The sequence below is a fragment of the Malus domestica genome, chromosome 11, assembly GCF_042453785.1.
Source record: "Malus domestica chromosome 11, GDT2T_hap1".
In the NCBI taxonomy this organism is placed as follows: domain Eukaryota; kingdom Viridiplantae; phylum Streptophyta; class Magnoliopsida; order Rosales; family Rosaceae; genus Malus; species Malus domestica.
In genome coordinates this window covers 11,204,657-11,217,957 of record NC_091671.1, presented here as the reverse complement: position 1 = coordinate 11,217,957, position 13,301 = coordinate 11,204,657, and positions in this window count along the sequence as shown.

The window sequence follows — 13,301 nt, the reverse complement described above, 5'->3', positions numbered from 1 at the left end:
TTCTCAGCGCCATTACTATGAGCTAGCAGAAGTAATACTTCTTTACGAAAATGCACCCTGCATAACAAAACATGGGGCAACCCCTACAGAAAAAAGAACATCTGTTAATAGGATTATTTGTTCAATAGCTTGCAGACTTGCAGTATAAATGCAGAGAGTGCAGAAACACATGCAAAGAGGATCAAACAATTGTTGGCATCACATTGTCTAGATAATATTAAGTTGATGTATGACGATAGTGTGTTTAGGACAATATGAAGCGATAGAGAAATAGAAGAGATCTGGACTCACTCCGGGCTTTGACATCAGACCAAATGTGCATTGGAATCACTTTGAATGTATAAAAAAAATGTAAGGTGTATGTTGAGAGTTTGGAGTGTGATTGTGTTATGAGAAAATATGTGGGGTATATTAAAATAAATTTTAATTGAAAAAGCAAATGTGAAATGTATTCAGACCAAATGGCACGCTCACTGTACCTGAACAACTGGCCTATCCATATTTGCGTTTATTTTGATGTTTATGGTGAGGGCTTGAGGAGCAATACAGTTGTAGTACATGGTCATATAAATTGGAGCGGATTAGGATCCTCTCCTCAGCCCAAGGAGATGATCATTCTGATCAAGAAATGTGAACCGTTAGATTTTATCTAATGATTATAATTATTATAACTTTAAAAAGATTTTCTTTTTTGTAGTCATTAAATAAAAATTCAATGGCCTACACACATTTTTCATCTAACAACCCACACATTTTGATTAGGAGGATCCTCACCTTGGCTCAGGATTCAAATCCAGTTGGAGTAATCTTGTGGTAGTACAAAGTCATGTATATGCGCAGCATCACGTCACATCCCATCAATCGCATTCATAGTGCTATGCCGTTTTGGAGAAACCAAAAATGGCATATGGCAACCTAAAGATTTAATTTAGAAAAACGAACCTGATTCCTCAGATCCCAATAATCTGATACTAAGGATCAAATGATTCGAACCATTGAAATTTGATTCAATGATTACAAACAGGAAACTCCTCTAAAAATTATAATAATTGTAGCCAGTGGATCAAATTTTAACGGTCCGAATCATTTGATCCTTGATATCAGATTCTTGGGATTCAAACATGATCTGGGTTCTAGAAAAACAACGTAACTAGCTCTCGTTTACTGGTACTTGTTTTCTTTTGGTAACTTTAACAAAAAAACTCTCGGTACTGTTTACTTTAACGAAAAATCATATTTTTACACTAAAAAGTCAATCCTGGTATTATTTATTTTACATTTTATATTATTTTTATTGTTAAAAATTAAAATTTTCAAACTCTTTTAATTTGTTTCTCTTTTTTTTTGTTTTTTTTTGTTTTTGGAAGAACAAACCAAGGCCGAAGCCGAAAACACCAGGAGAGCCAACGAATGGCGAACACCAAACAGGCACAAAGAGAGAGAAAAACAATGGAAGGGGATACAAAGTAACAAACACTGCAACCAGGTTGAGTGTCACCCCAACCATCGCCACAACAAATCAAGGCGGACAAGGAAGACCATCTTTATTCAGAACATGCACCAATGAAGATGGGGTCTGTCAACCCAAACCCGATCACTCATCTCCGGACAGCCAACCTTTTTCTTTTCTGTTTGAAATGGCAAGCCCGAGCCCCAACAAAAAGGAAAAAAACTGGTACTTTCTTTTTCAATGTCAAAAGGATGTGAAGTTTGAATCTCCGCAGAGCATAGTGAAACTTGGGAGGGTAATGTTCCAGTACCATAGCAAGTACCCTATCAGCCTTTTGTCACATTACGCGAACGGTGGCGCCTTTTAAGCTGAATTTCCATCGAGTACCGGATGCCAGTAGATGAATGGGTGCTTGGGAGGGTTATCCGAAATGGTAAAGGTTGTTTAACTTTAAACTCAAGGCTGCTATTTATGGCCATTTTACATGGGAATCTTTCAGGTCAAGGCACAGAGCTAGTTGATTGCTTTAACTGTATGGTTTTGTAACTTGTTGTCATGAAGCATTATCTCTATTTTTTTTTCTCATTTAAATCCCAAATTATACGGATATTGATATGAAAGACTCATCTCCCAATAAAACTACGGTCTGATAATATTCATCTCTACTTGTAATTTATAGGTATAAGGTCACAAGTTTGACTCTCATAAATATCAAGTTCAGTACCTAATTATGGTTGATTAATTGAAGTGTTCAGCCCCAGATCCCCTTTGTCATTATCCTTATATCAAAAGACAAAAAAGAATAACATCTTGTAAATAAAAAAGGTTTTTTTTTTGAAACAAAAATAAAAAAAAGTATTTTAATTGTAGAAAATATAATTTCTACATAATAGAAGGATAAATGTAGTATAAACTTAAGGTTAATTGTATTGCACGTACACAACCAAAACATTGAACATATTGCTCAAAACGGAGTTGGTGCCGGTTGAGTTTGTATAAATACAGGTACTGGAGCAAAAAATAATCACAAGGCGATACGTGGATTTTGGATAAAAGAGGACAAAAATATCCTTGAGGCATATCGGAATTCCTACACGCAAGCAACATGCAATCATCCTTCAACCAAGTCAAAAATGCCCAAAGAGGGTAACAATTCAAAATTCATCTCATCAAATCCCTTTTACAAGGTAATTCTCAAAACCTATCTCATTCCATATATTTTTACCTCTTTTTCCCTCTAGCTAATCAATTAAGCTATAAATTACATAACCTCTCAAAAACATTCCTTTTATTATGTTAATTAGCCAATTAATATATTTATTCCTAATCAATATATTAATTGCTAATTAACCACAATTTACACCCAAAAAATACCTAAATGGCCAGTACCTATTCTCCTAATAGGGCCGACCACATCCCTATATATAGCTCACCATTCTCTCTCAAAAGGGACCTCTGACACTCTTGCAAAACTCCAAAAACTCTCTAAACACTCTTTCTCTCTAAATTCATCGTGGGCGCGTGAGGCTTTTGGCCTTGACCCTAAGGTGTTAATTGTTTTATAGGTGCAATTTTGTCCAAGAAGAAGAAAGTAGAAATTTGCATCCACAAATTGGTGCTGTCATTGAGAGAATAAATCCACACTCGTAGAAGACTCTCGCATAAAAAAGGTTTTTCTCTATTTTCTAGTCTACTTGTATTTTTTCGTACGTTCTTATTATTAGAATTTTTTATTTGCAAAGATTCTTTGTTAAAACGTAAAAGAAGAATACAATGGCTAGAAATTTAGAAAATTCCACGAGTGAAAATTCCAATATCCAAGGAATGGGACCACGGTGATCCACGAGGCTAAATGCGATAATAAGTGGAGCGGCACCACCACCATAAGTTTCCACCATGGGAACCACCGCGATGGCTACTGAGGTAGCCACCCATGGCGAGGTCCATGGTGCCTTCATCACGGCCTAAGCCGTGCCATCCAAGGCTCACGGCACCAAGGCCACGGCCCAAGCTTCGCACCCATGTGCATCACACTCCGAGCAGCCTGCTCCCGCCAAGCAGCCCACTCTCATGGCCCAGCCTGCTCCAGTTGAGTAGCCCACTCTCGTGGCCCAGCATGCTCCTGCCGAGCAGTCCACTCTCGTGACACAGCCTGCTCTAGTCGAGCAGCCCACTCCCGTGACCCATCTTGCTCCCTTGGCCTTCCAAGCAGCCCAAATCGATCCAAGATTAGTTTAACCATCCCGGTTTCAAATTTTCGAACCGAAGATCAAACTGGGAGCATTTTCACCACATTTTTCTTCAAATTTGACATTTCGCAACTCAAATCTCGCGCCCGAAGTCTACCACACTTCCACTGCTCAAAAAGACGCATTCCTTCCAAGCTATTCCAACCTAAATGGAGAACAACACTTGTCTCAACAAGTCATAAAGTTGACAAGCGCCCTCGCACAGCAGACGACCTTGGTGAACCAGCTCTTGCAACGCACCGAGATGCAACGTGCCCTAGACGAGGTGTTTCGAAGTAGGACAATGGCAAACAAAGAACCTCTCTAGTAATGTCCTGGTAAACAGCCACGAACCGAGCGTTCAAGCAGTGTACACTCTTGATTGGGCCTTCGAGATAGTGTATACTCCCGTCTTAGAGTGCAGAGGAGTGTGCACTCTCGACTAGGCCTACAGACGAGCATACATTCACGATTGGGGTCATACTCCGATAGTCAACATGAGCAACCTTCCAGGCGAAATGTCCATTCATAGCTAATCCCGCAAGGATTATCCTCCACCTTACATCGAAGTAGGCAACATATCGAACGGAGAGAAGCAGTCACTCAATTCGACTCAAGTTCAACCAACAGCCTGCGAAGAACTCACTCACCTGCTGGGAACGCGCTACATGCACCGCATCCGCACCATAGACGAGCCAAACACATGGAAGAACAGCCTAGACCAGCACGGTTAGGGGTAACCGAGAGCTCCATTACCTCAACAAAGGAAAATTCGGGAAGAAGTAGAGAGACTCTTGACCAAGCGATTTCGTAATTTCCAACGTAACGAGGCCACCGACGAGGCATTACTACGGAACATGACCAACATAAGCAGGTCACCCTTCACGAACGAGATCGAGCAGGTAGAGCCTTCACGCGAGTTCAGTATGCTACATTTCACATATTTCAAAAGGGATGAGGACCCAGAGAAACACTTAAAGCACTACCGAAGCACAATGATCCTCTGTCAAAACAATGACAGTCTCATGTGCAAGATATTCGCCACCACTTTACAAGGCGAGGTGCAAAATTGATTTTACACCCTGCTGCTACAATCCATCCGGAGTTTTGATGAACTTTCCTTGATTTTCACCAAAGAATATTCATCATATTGCTCGATCAAGAAGAAGTTCGACCATTTGTTCAATGTCAAGAAGAACCCAAAGGAGTCGCTTCACAACTATGTGAAGAGGTTCAAAGCAGATAAGGCAAGGATAGTCGGATGCAAATAGCTAGAGTAGCCTTCCAAAAAGGGCTTCCAGCAAACCATCCGCTATTCTAAATTTTGATCATGAAAGAAGATCTAACTCTGGCAGACTCTTTCGCTCTAGCAGAAAAACATGCACTTTGGGACGAGACTCGCTGATGCACATTCAAAGACTTGAAGAAGTACCGGACATCACCTCCTTACTATCTAAACTTGAAGCAGCGGAAGACTCATTCGCATGTTTGACAATATCTGAAGTAGCAATAAGCTCTACCATCATACGAGAAAAGCTAGGAGCCCAACTACCCTGTATTCCACAGTTCAAAAGCTCTTATCGATGCTACCAGAAATTCAAAAGCTAACTTTGGCGATAATTGTTGCAATCTGGAAGCTTAAGTTTTACCTCTAAACACACACAGTCATCCTCAATGACGCACTATTTCGCCCAATCCAGATGTGCGACGATAAAGGTGTAAACCCTGGCAGATGCAAAGTTTTCTGACGAACGCAACAACTCGGCCCAAAAGACGACGCATACATAGACGTACTAGCCGGCCTAGGCTCTGCCCTAGATCACCAACTTAAAACGCTCTATTTTGGTGGAATATATTGACAATCCAAGCATAGAGACGGAGCCAACTGCCGAAGTGTCACATGTTAGTGTAACTCCCAATTGGCAAAGTTCTATTATGGACTACCTGGTCAACAACACATTCCCCACGAAAAGATTGGAGTCTAGAAAGCTCCAAATAAAGGCAACACGCTACTACATGTGGAACAACATTCTCATCCGAAGATCCCACACCGGACCACATCTCCATTGCCTAGTGCCTTCCGACGACTTAAAGGTTCTAAGCTCAATCCACGAATGCGTTCGTGGAAATCACTCCGGAGGTTAAACCTTAGCACAAAAGGCTCTTAATGCAGGTTACTGCTGGCCTACCATGCACTGACATGCTAAGGACTTAGTACAAAAGTACGACCGTTGCCAACGCTACAAGCCGGTACCATCACCGCCTGCCAGTAAGCTACACTTGCAGACGAATCCTTGGCTGTTCATGCAATGGGCAATCGACCTGGTATGACCTATGCCGTCTGCTACTAGAGGCAAAGGCATGATGATCGTGGCAAACAATTACTTCACCAAATGGATATAAGTAGAGCCCAAGACGACCACAACTCAGACAGACATAGAGCACTTCATATGGAGGAACATCATTTTCCGATTTGGCATACCTCAGTCCATCATCAATGACAATGACCTGCAATTTGTGGGCCAAGATGTGGCGAAGTTCTTCCAAAAATATGGCATCAAACAACACATGTCCATGCCAAGGTATCCTCAGGGCAATAAGCAGGATGAAGCATCCAACAAGATGATTCTCGACTACCTCAAGAAATCCATCACCAACAAGAAGGGAAAATGGCCAAACGAACTCCCCGGATGTCTGTGGGCATATCGCACCACCAAAAGACGAGCAACTGATTAGACTTCTTTCTCTTTGTTATTTGGCTCAAAAGCAATCATTCATCCCAATGTCATCAAGCCAAGTATCACCGCTCTACTTCCAAGCATTGAGTAGAACAGTAAGGAGATGGCCACAAGCTTAGATCTGGCAGAGGAGAAGCGCGAGCAGACCATCACCCGCATTGCAGCCTACTAGTAGCAGCTCCTCTCCAGCTACAACAAATGGGCCAAGATCCTGCAATTCTAGCCCGAAGATCTAGTCCTAAAAAAAGCCTTCATCGCTGCCCCCAAAGAAGGCTAAAAAAAATGGATCCTATATGGGAAGGTTCACACAAGATCAGTAGAGTAGGCGGAAAGAGTAATTACACCCTCGCCACCATGAAACGACAAAAAGATCGAAAAGCAGTGGAATGCCTACAATCTGAGGAAGTACCATGTGTGACATCCCGCTACATTAAAGCCCGAAGACTCAAGCAGCTTGACGGGTACCACATCATAAGCTGAGGATTATCCAGTTGTTATGCAGTTCATACCTTACAGCTAAGTTCTCATTCGTTTCACTCATTTTTCAATGAGGAATGCAGAAGTAATCACAACTTGGCTCGGCTGCATGCTTACAAAAACTGATCACTCCTGCACTTCAAAAGAATATCGCGCCCTTCTTAGAGACTCATCGCAGGAATTGCGCCCCTCGAGGGACCTACCATATTCTCCAGTGCGAGAGGGTAAACCAATTCCCTGACACCCATATGGGTCAGCTCTTCAAGATGGGAAGATAAACTCTACACTTCGAATATCTAGACGTGCATGAGCTTAGCTGCCCTAGTATAACTAAATGCACGATGGCTTGTGTCAGGATTCCTAGAAGTAGCCATAATTGGTCTTTTTCAACGCTTAGCTAATTGAAGGATTTTGGGTTTCTTGGCCTAATCTATAGGGAACCAGGCCCTAGAGACGAATGGGGCACATTACGCAGTACGCCCTACAGACGGCTGCCCAGGAACCCTAAAGCTACTACTGAGTGCACTAAGGTAGCCTACGGTTTCCGGAAGACTGCCTACGGCTTGCCCTTCGAGCAGTAAAGCCGCGCTAGACTTATACAACCGCACATTCTTGTGAAAGGTTAAACAAGCTAGCGCGCATATACAAAGTTTTATCCACTGCTAACATGCTACGTAGTCGATAAGCTTCACCTCTGCCAAGCACGGAACAACCTACACCAAGTCCTAAAGTGTTGTGATACTTGCTACGCAACCTACGAAATTCGAGAAAGCCAAGGTTAACAGCCTAGTGGTTACGCGGACTTGTCTACTTCTGTAAGTAAGGCATCCGACTGTTAACCCTATGGCTAACAACTTTGCAAAGTTCTACACCAACACCTACGACTGAATAGGCAACGCGAGCTTGTCTGCTTATAAAAAAGTAGCATGCCTGCCACTGGTCTATCAAGTCTAAAGGTTAGGGCATGAACAAAAGAAGCGAAGATGAAAAAAAGCGAAAGAAACATGTTTATAAACAATTAGTAAAGGCCGAAGGAGTTCAAGCAAAACAAGAGCTACGAGGAAAAATAAATAAAATACTAAAGGCTACCTAGAAGATTACAGCAGCTTGGACATCCCACGACTACTCGATCGCCACACCTTCAGCAGTCATGATGCTTTTAGCAGCTGCATCATCCGACTCTTTTCCCCCGGCTGCCCCAGCCTGGGCACTAACTTCTCCAACTACTTCACCAATGGAAGCTTCAAAAGTAAAAGCAAGCAAGTCTTCCAAAGAAATAGATAAGGTCTCGAAACCTTAAGCCCATCATTCTCACCCTTCAGCTGCTTATTCTTCTTAAGCAGACCAACACGGACGCGCTGCAGCTCATCCACTTCCTTCTTCAAACTTTCATTGATCTTCAATACACCTTGAAGTTCCAACACTTAGGGTTCAAGCCTATCAACGATTCTCTTAAAGTGGATCACTTGATTATAAGCAGTAATCAACTTTTCATCCTTTGCATAAGTAGCGAAATGAAGCTCAGAAAATGCAAACTTAAAATATTGAATATGAGGTATGTAACATCAAATCTCCTTTTCTGCACTTTCATACTTAACTTGGATCGCATCAAGCCTAGTCTTCAAGTCAACGATCTTGTGCCGTGAGGTCTCAAGTTGCAGAGAAGTGGGGGCAGAAATATTAGACCACTTCAAAGCAATAAACTCAGAATCCAGCCTCTTAATCTCTTTGGCTGAGGAATAAGCTTCAGCTGCCATAGTCTTCGCCACCTCCTTGGCAGCCTTGCTATATATGCATTATAGCAAGCAGAGCATTCCTTATATATTGGGTCGTATGCTTTGCAAAGGAACTTGGGCAAACAACCTTTCTACAGCCATTAACAAACTTGGCATAAGCGTCGATGTCTTCAAACAGATCTAGTTTCAAAAGCACACAGATCTCACCAGAAGCAGGCTTAATAGATTTCTCACAGCTGCCTACGCAGTCTCTTCCTTCCTAACAGGCGAATTAGTCTTAGTAGCAAAGAGAAAGGGCCTTGGCGCCACTTTAGTAGCAGAGTCCACCTTATCGCTATTCATAGTAGCAAGCCTCTCCAAAGGTGAACCGGACTTAGCTCCTAATAGACATCTTGGTACAGACTTCGGCACTGAGAGTATGACAAGACTTTTACGCTGAGCAATCCTATCAACAATTGTACTAGTCATTTTCGACATGGCAGACGCCACAGGCTCAGATCTAGCAGCCTCATTTTTTCTTCCCATTGGAAAAAGTTATGTCAATCACAAGCATCTCGGTAGCAGGCAGACCCTCATGAGCGGCGGAAGAAGTCTTCAGTTTTTCTCAACTGGCATCTCTTGAGCAGGCAGGGAAGATCTCTTCTTTTCACCGTCATTCATAGTAGGTTCCACGACAGCGATCAGACGAGCCAATGCATCCGCCTTGATCCTCTTTACCTCATCTTTCAAGAGCAATCCACATTTCTCCCAACGAAAAGAACTAAGCCAGTAACGCCATTCACGGTACTCAGCAGGGGAGCTCAACCTAGCATTCCAACAGGCAGGAGGCCTGTATGCCCAACATTCTAGTAGCCCATGAAGCCCGCAACTTTTTCATTTCTCTCAAATCACCATCTTGGCCCGCGTCAAGACCAAGAGCCCAAAGGACATAAACCATGCGACTCGTTTAGCATTGCGCCTTAGTGCCTCAATCCGCAACCCCAGCCGCGCAAGTTGCTCTTGGCTCTAGCCAAGCCAAGCAACCCAAGCAGTGGTCCCTTCCACAACACCTCATTAGCCCATGCTAAGCCGACTCCTGGCCCTTGCCAGCTGATGTGCCGCACCACCTCGACGGCTACCCCGTAACAGCACTATTCAAGAAGAAGGTAAGGAAAATTAAATTTTTCTTACCTCGGTGCGGCGTGGAGAAGACGAAGAAAACAACGAAAGACGATCCTTTGCACGGGCAAGATGTAAAAGATTGCTAGATGAGGGGGAACAAATATCCTCTAAGCTTTCTCTCTCTTGTAGGGTAGAATAATTCACTCTCCAAAGTTGATTTAATAACCCACTTAAGGTGGACTTAAATAGGCTTTGAGAGAAATTTATTTCCCTTTCCTAGAAGGACCTAATTTCCTATTAAAGATGGAATCTACATCAAAATAGGAAGCAGTCCTACGTTTCCTAAAGCAAGATGATCTCTACACCTGCTGCCCTTTCCTACAAGCAGCCCAGCAGGTGTGGGGGCATTTGTGAAGCCAAAAATAATCACAAGGTGACACGTGGATTTTGGATAAAAGAGGACACAAATACCCTTGAGGCATATCGGGATTCCTATGTGCGAGCAGCAGACAATCATCCCTCAACCAAATCAAAAATACCTAAAAAATGTGACAATTCAAAATCCATCTCATCAAATCCCTTTTACAAGGTAATTCCCAAAACCTATCTCATTCCATATATTTTTACCTCTTTTTCCCTCTTTTAGCTAATCAATTAAGCTATAAATTACATAACCTCTCAAAAACATTTCTTTTATTATGTTAATTAGCCAATTAATATATTTATTCCTAATCAATATATTAATTGCTAATTAACCACAATTTACACCCAAAAAATATCTAAATGGCTGGTCCCTATTCTCCTAATAGGGCCGGCCATATCCCTATATATAGCTCACCATTCTCTCCCAAAAGGGACCTCTGATACTCTTGCAAAACTCCAAAAACTCTTTAAGCACTTTTTCTTTCTAAATTCTAATTTTGGCATCTGAGGTTCTTCGGCCAAAACCCCCCTCCCATTCATCGTAGACGCTAGAGGCTTTTGGCCTTAACCCTAAGGTGTTAATTGTTTTGTAGGTGCAATTTTGTCAAAGAAGAAGAAAGTGGAAATTTGCATCCACATGTACAAACTATTGTATTTAGCAGTTCATGAAGTTTGTTGTTCCATCTCCAAATTCACAATCACATAGTTTAAAAAAAAAAAAAAAGTAAAAACGGAATACTGAAAACGCAAAGGTTAGCAAACAGATGCTAAAAAAATCTCAACCCAGTGTCCGGTTTGCTTTCAAAAGTTAGTAGGAATTTATCTGGTTAAACTTGTCAGTTTTGTTCTTTTTGGGTCAGGTAATATTCCAATGTCCTATCGCACATATAGATATATTCAGAGGCCGAGGTAGCATCAAAGTGTCTTATTTACTAAAAGTAAATGAGGTTGGAAGCAAGATATATAAAATATAACCAAATGATTATTTATTAAGAATGTGATAGTAAAGTACTTAATAATAATATGATTAAAATAGTATGATTTTATTTCTATATATATGAATAGTAATGGATACAACCAAATGTTTTATTATATTTCCTTTTAGGATTCCTTTTAGAAAAAAATTAGGATTTGGTCCTTATACACAAATGTTTTTTTACTGAAACATTATTAGTTCTAAATTTTCGGTTAAAGTCTTTTGACTTTTGTGTACATCAAATTTTTAAGATTAATCAATTTCTAGGTCAGATTTTCTTTCTTTAACTCAAGAAACACATTTATTCATTTCCTTTTCTGTTCTTGATTCTGTTTAGGATAGTTAATTTATATGTAAGGGATTTTATTGTTGTTCCATATCCCTAATATCCTCCTGTTTTTTTTAAGAAGAAGAAATGGTAGCGGATTTATTCAAAGACTTAGAAAAGCATACAATCATCAAGGAGTGTTTCGAACATTAAATCCGGGTGCTCCTCATACCAATAATTAGGAAAATTCGACATTATAGCCAACTTGGCTAATCTATGCGCCACACAATTGGCGGATTTACGAACATGGCAAACTTTCGACTCCACAAATCCCTTTAATTTGATATTTGAGTACAAAATTTTATAGGTTTGAAGAATTGAGTTATTCTTCTCTAGCTCTTTCGTTGTGTCTGCCTAGATACTCATGGCTAGGCAAATTTTGGAAGATGTCATCCGCTACTTGTATAGGCAAAGAATAGAAAAGGTGCATCTGGTATTTTTCTTCTTGACATATACCATCTTAATTGGATTGAGTACGTGTTGTGTTGTATGTTTGTTGTGGAGCAAAAAATATTCACTAGGCGACACGTAGACTTTTGGACAAAAGAGGACAAAAATACCATCGAGGCATACCAGAATTCCTACGCGCGAGTAGTGGGCAATCATCTTTCAATTAAGTCAAAAGTGCCCAAAAAAGGTAACAATTAAAAACCTCTTTAATCAAATCCTTTCTGTAAGGTATTTCCCAAGACCTAGTATTTTCTATTTCATTATTTAGCTAATCAATTAGCTAAATAATATATACCTACTATATCTCCTAAAATCATCCTTAATAGTCAATAAAATCACCCAAATTAATAGCCAAAACCGGTCACCACTATTCACATCCTCACCTTTCCCATTTTCCTTATTAAAATAGTCATTCATTTTTATAGCCACCCATTTATTCTTTTCATATTTAATTAGCCAATAAATTGGCTAATTAAACATGAAATTGAACCCCACAAAAACCTTATGGCCGGTTACCATTATTCAAAATGGGGCAAGGCCTAACTCTATGAATAGGCACCTATTCTCACCAAAAATTCATTCCAATTCTCTTACAAAAAATCACAAATACTCTAAACACTATTTCTCTCTAAAATTCTAACTTTGGCATCGGAGGTTCTTCGGCCAAAGCCCCCCATTCATCGTGGGCACGTGGGCGCGTGAGGCTTTTGGCCTTAACCTAAGGTGCTAGTTGTTTTGTAGGTGCAAAATCGTCCAAGATCGAGGAGGAGAAAATTTGCATCCATAAATTGGTGCTTTCATTGAGAGCTGTTATCCATACTCATAAAAGACTCTCGCGCAAAAAGGTTTTTTCTTTGTTTTCTAGTCCATTTGAATATTTTTCATACGTTCTTATTTATAGAATTTTTTACTTGCAAAGGTTCTTTGATAAAACGTATAAGAAAAATATAATGGCTAGACATTTAGAAAATTCCGCAAGTGAAAATTCTAATATTCAAGAAATGGGATTGCGGAGATCCGTGAGGCAAAATGCGATAATAAGGGGAGCGGCATCATCACCAAGAGTTTCCACCATGGGAACCACCGTGGTGGCTACCTCGGTAGCCACCCGTGGCGAGGTCCATGGTGCCTACACCACGGCCACCATGGGAACCACCGCGGTGGCTACTTTGGTAGCCACTCGTGGCGAGGTCCATGGAGCCTTCACCATGGCCCAAGCCGTGCCATCCAAGGCTCACGGTACCAAGACCACGATCCAAGCCGTGCCATCCAAGTTTACGTGGACCCAAGCCCAAGCCTCCCATTCACATGCACCGCGTATTAAGCAGCCTGCTCCCGTGATCCAGCCTGCTCTTGTAGCCCAGCCTGCTCCAACGATCCAGCCTGCCCCCGCA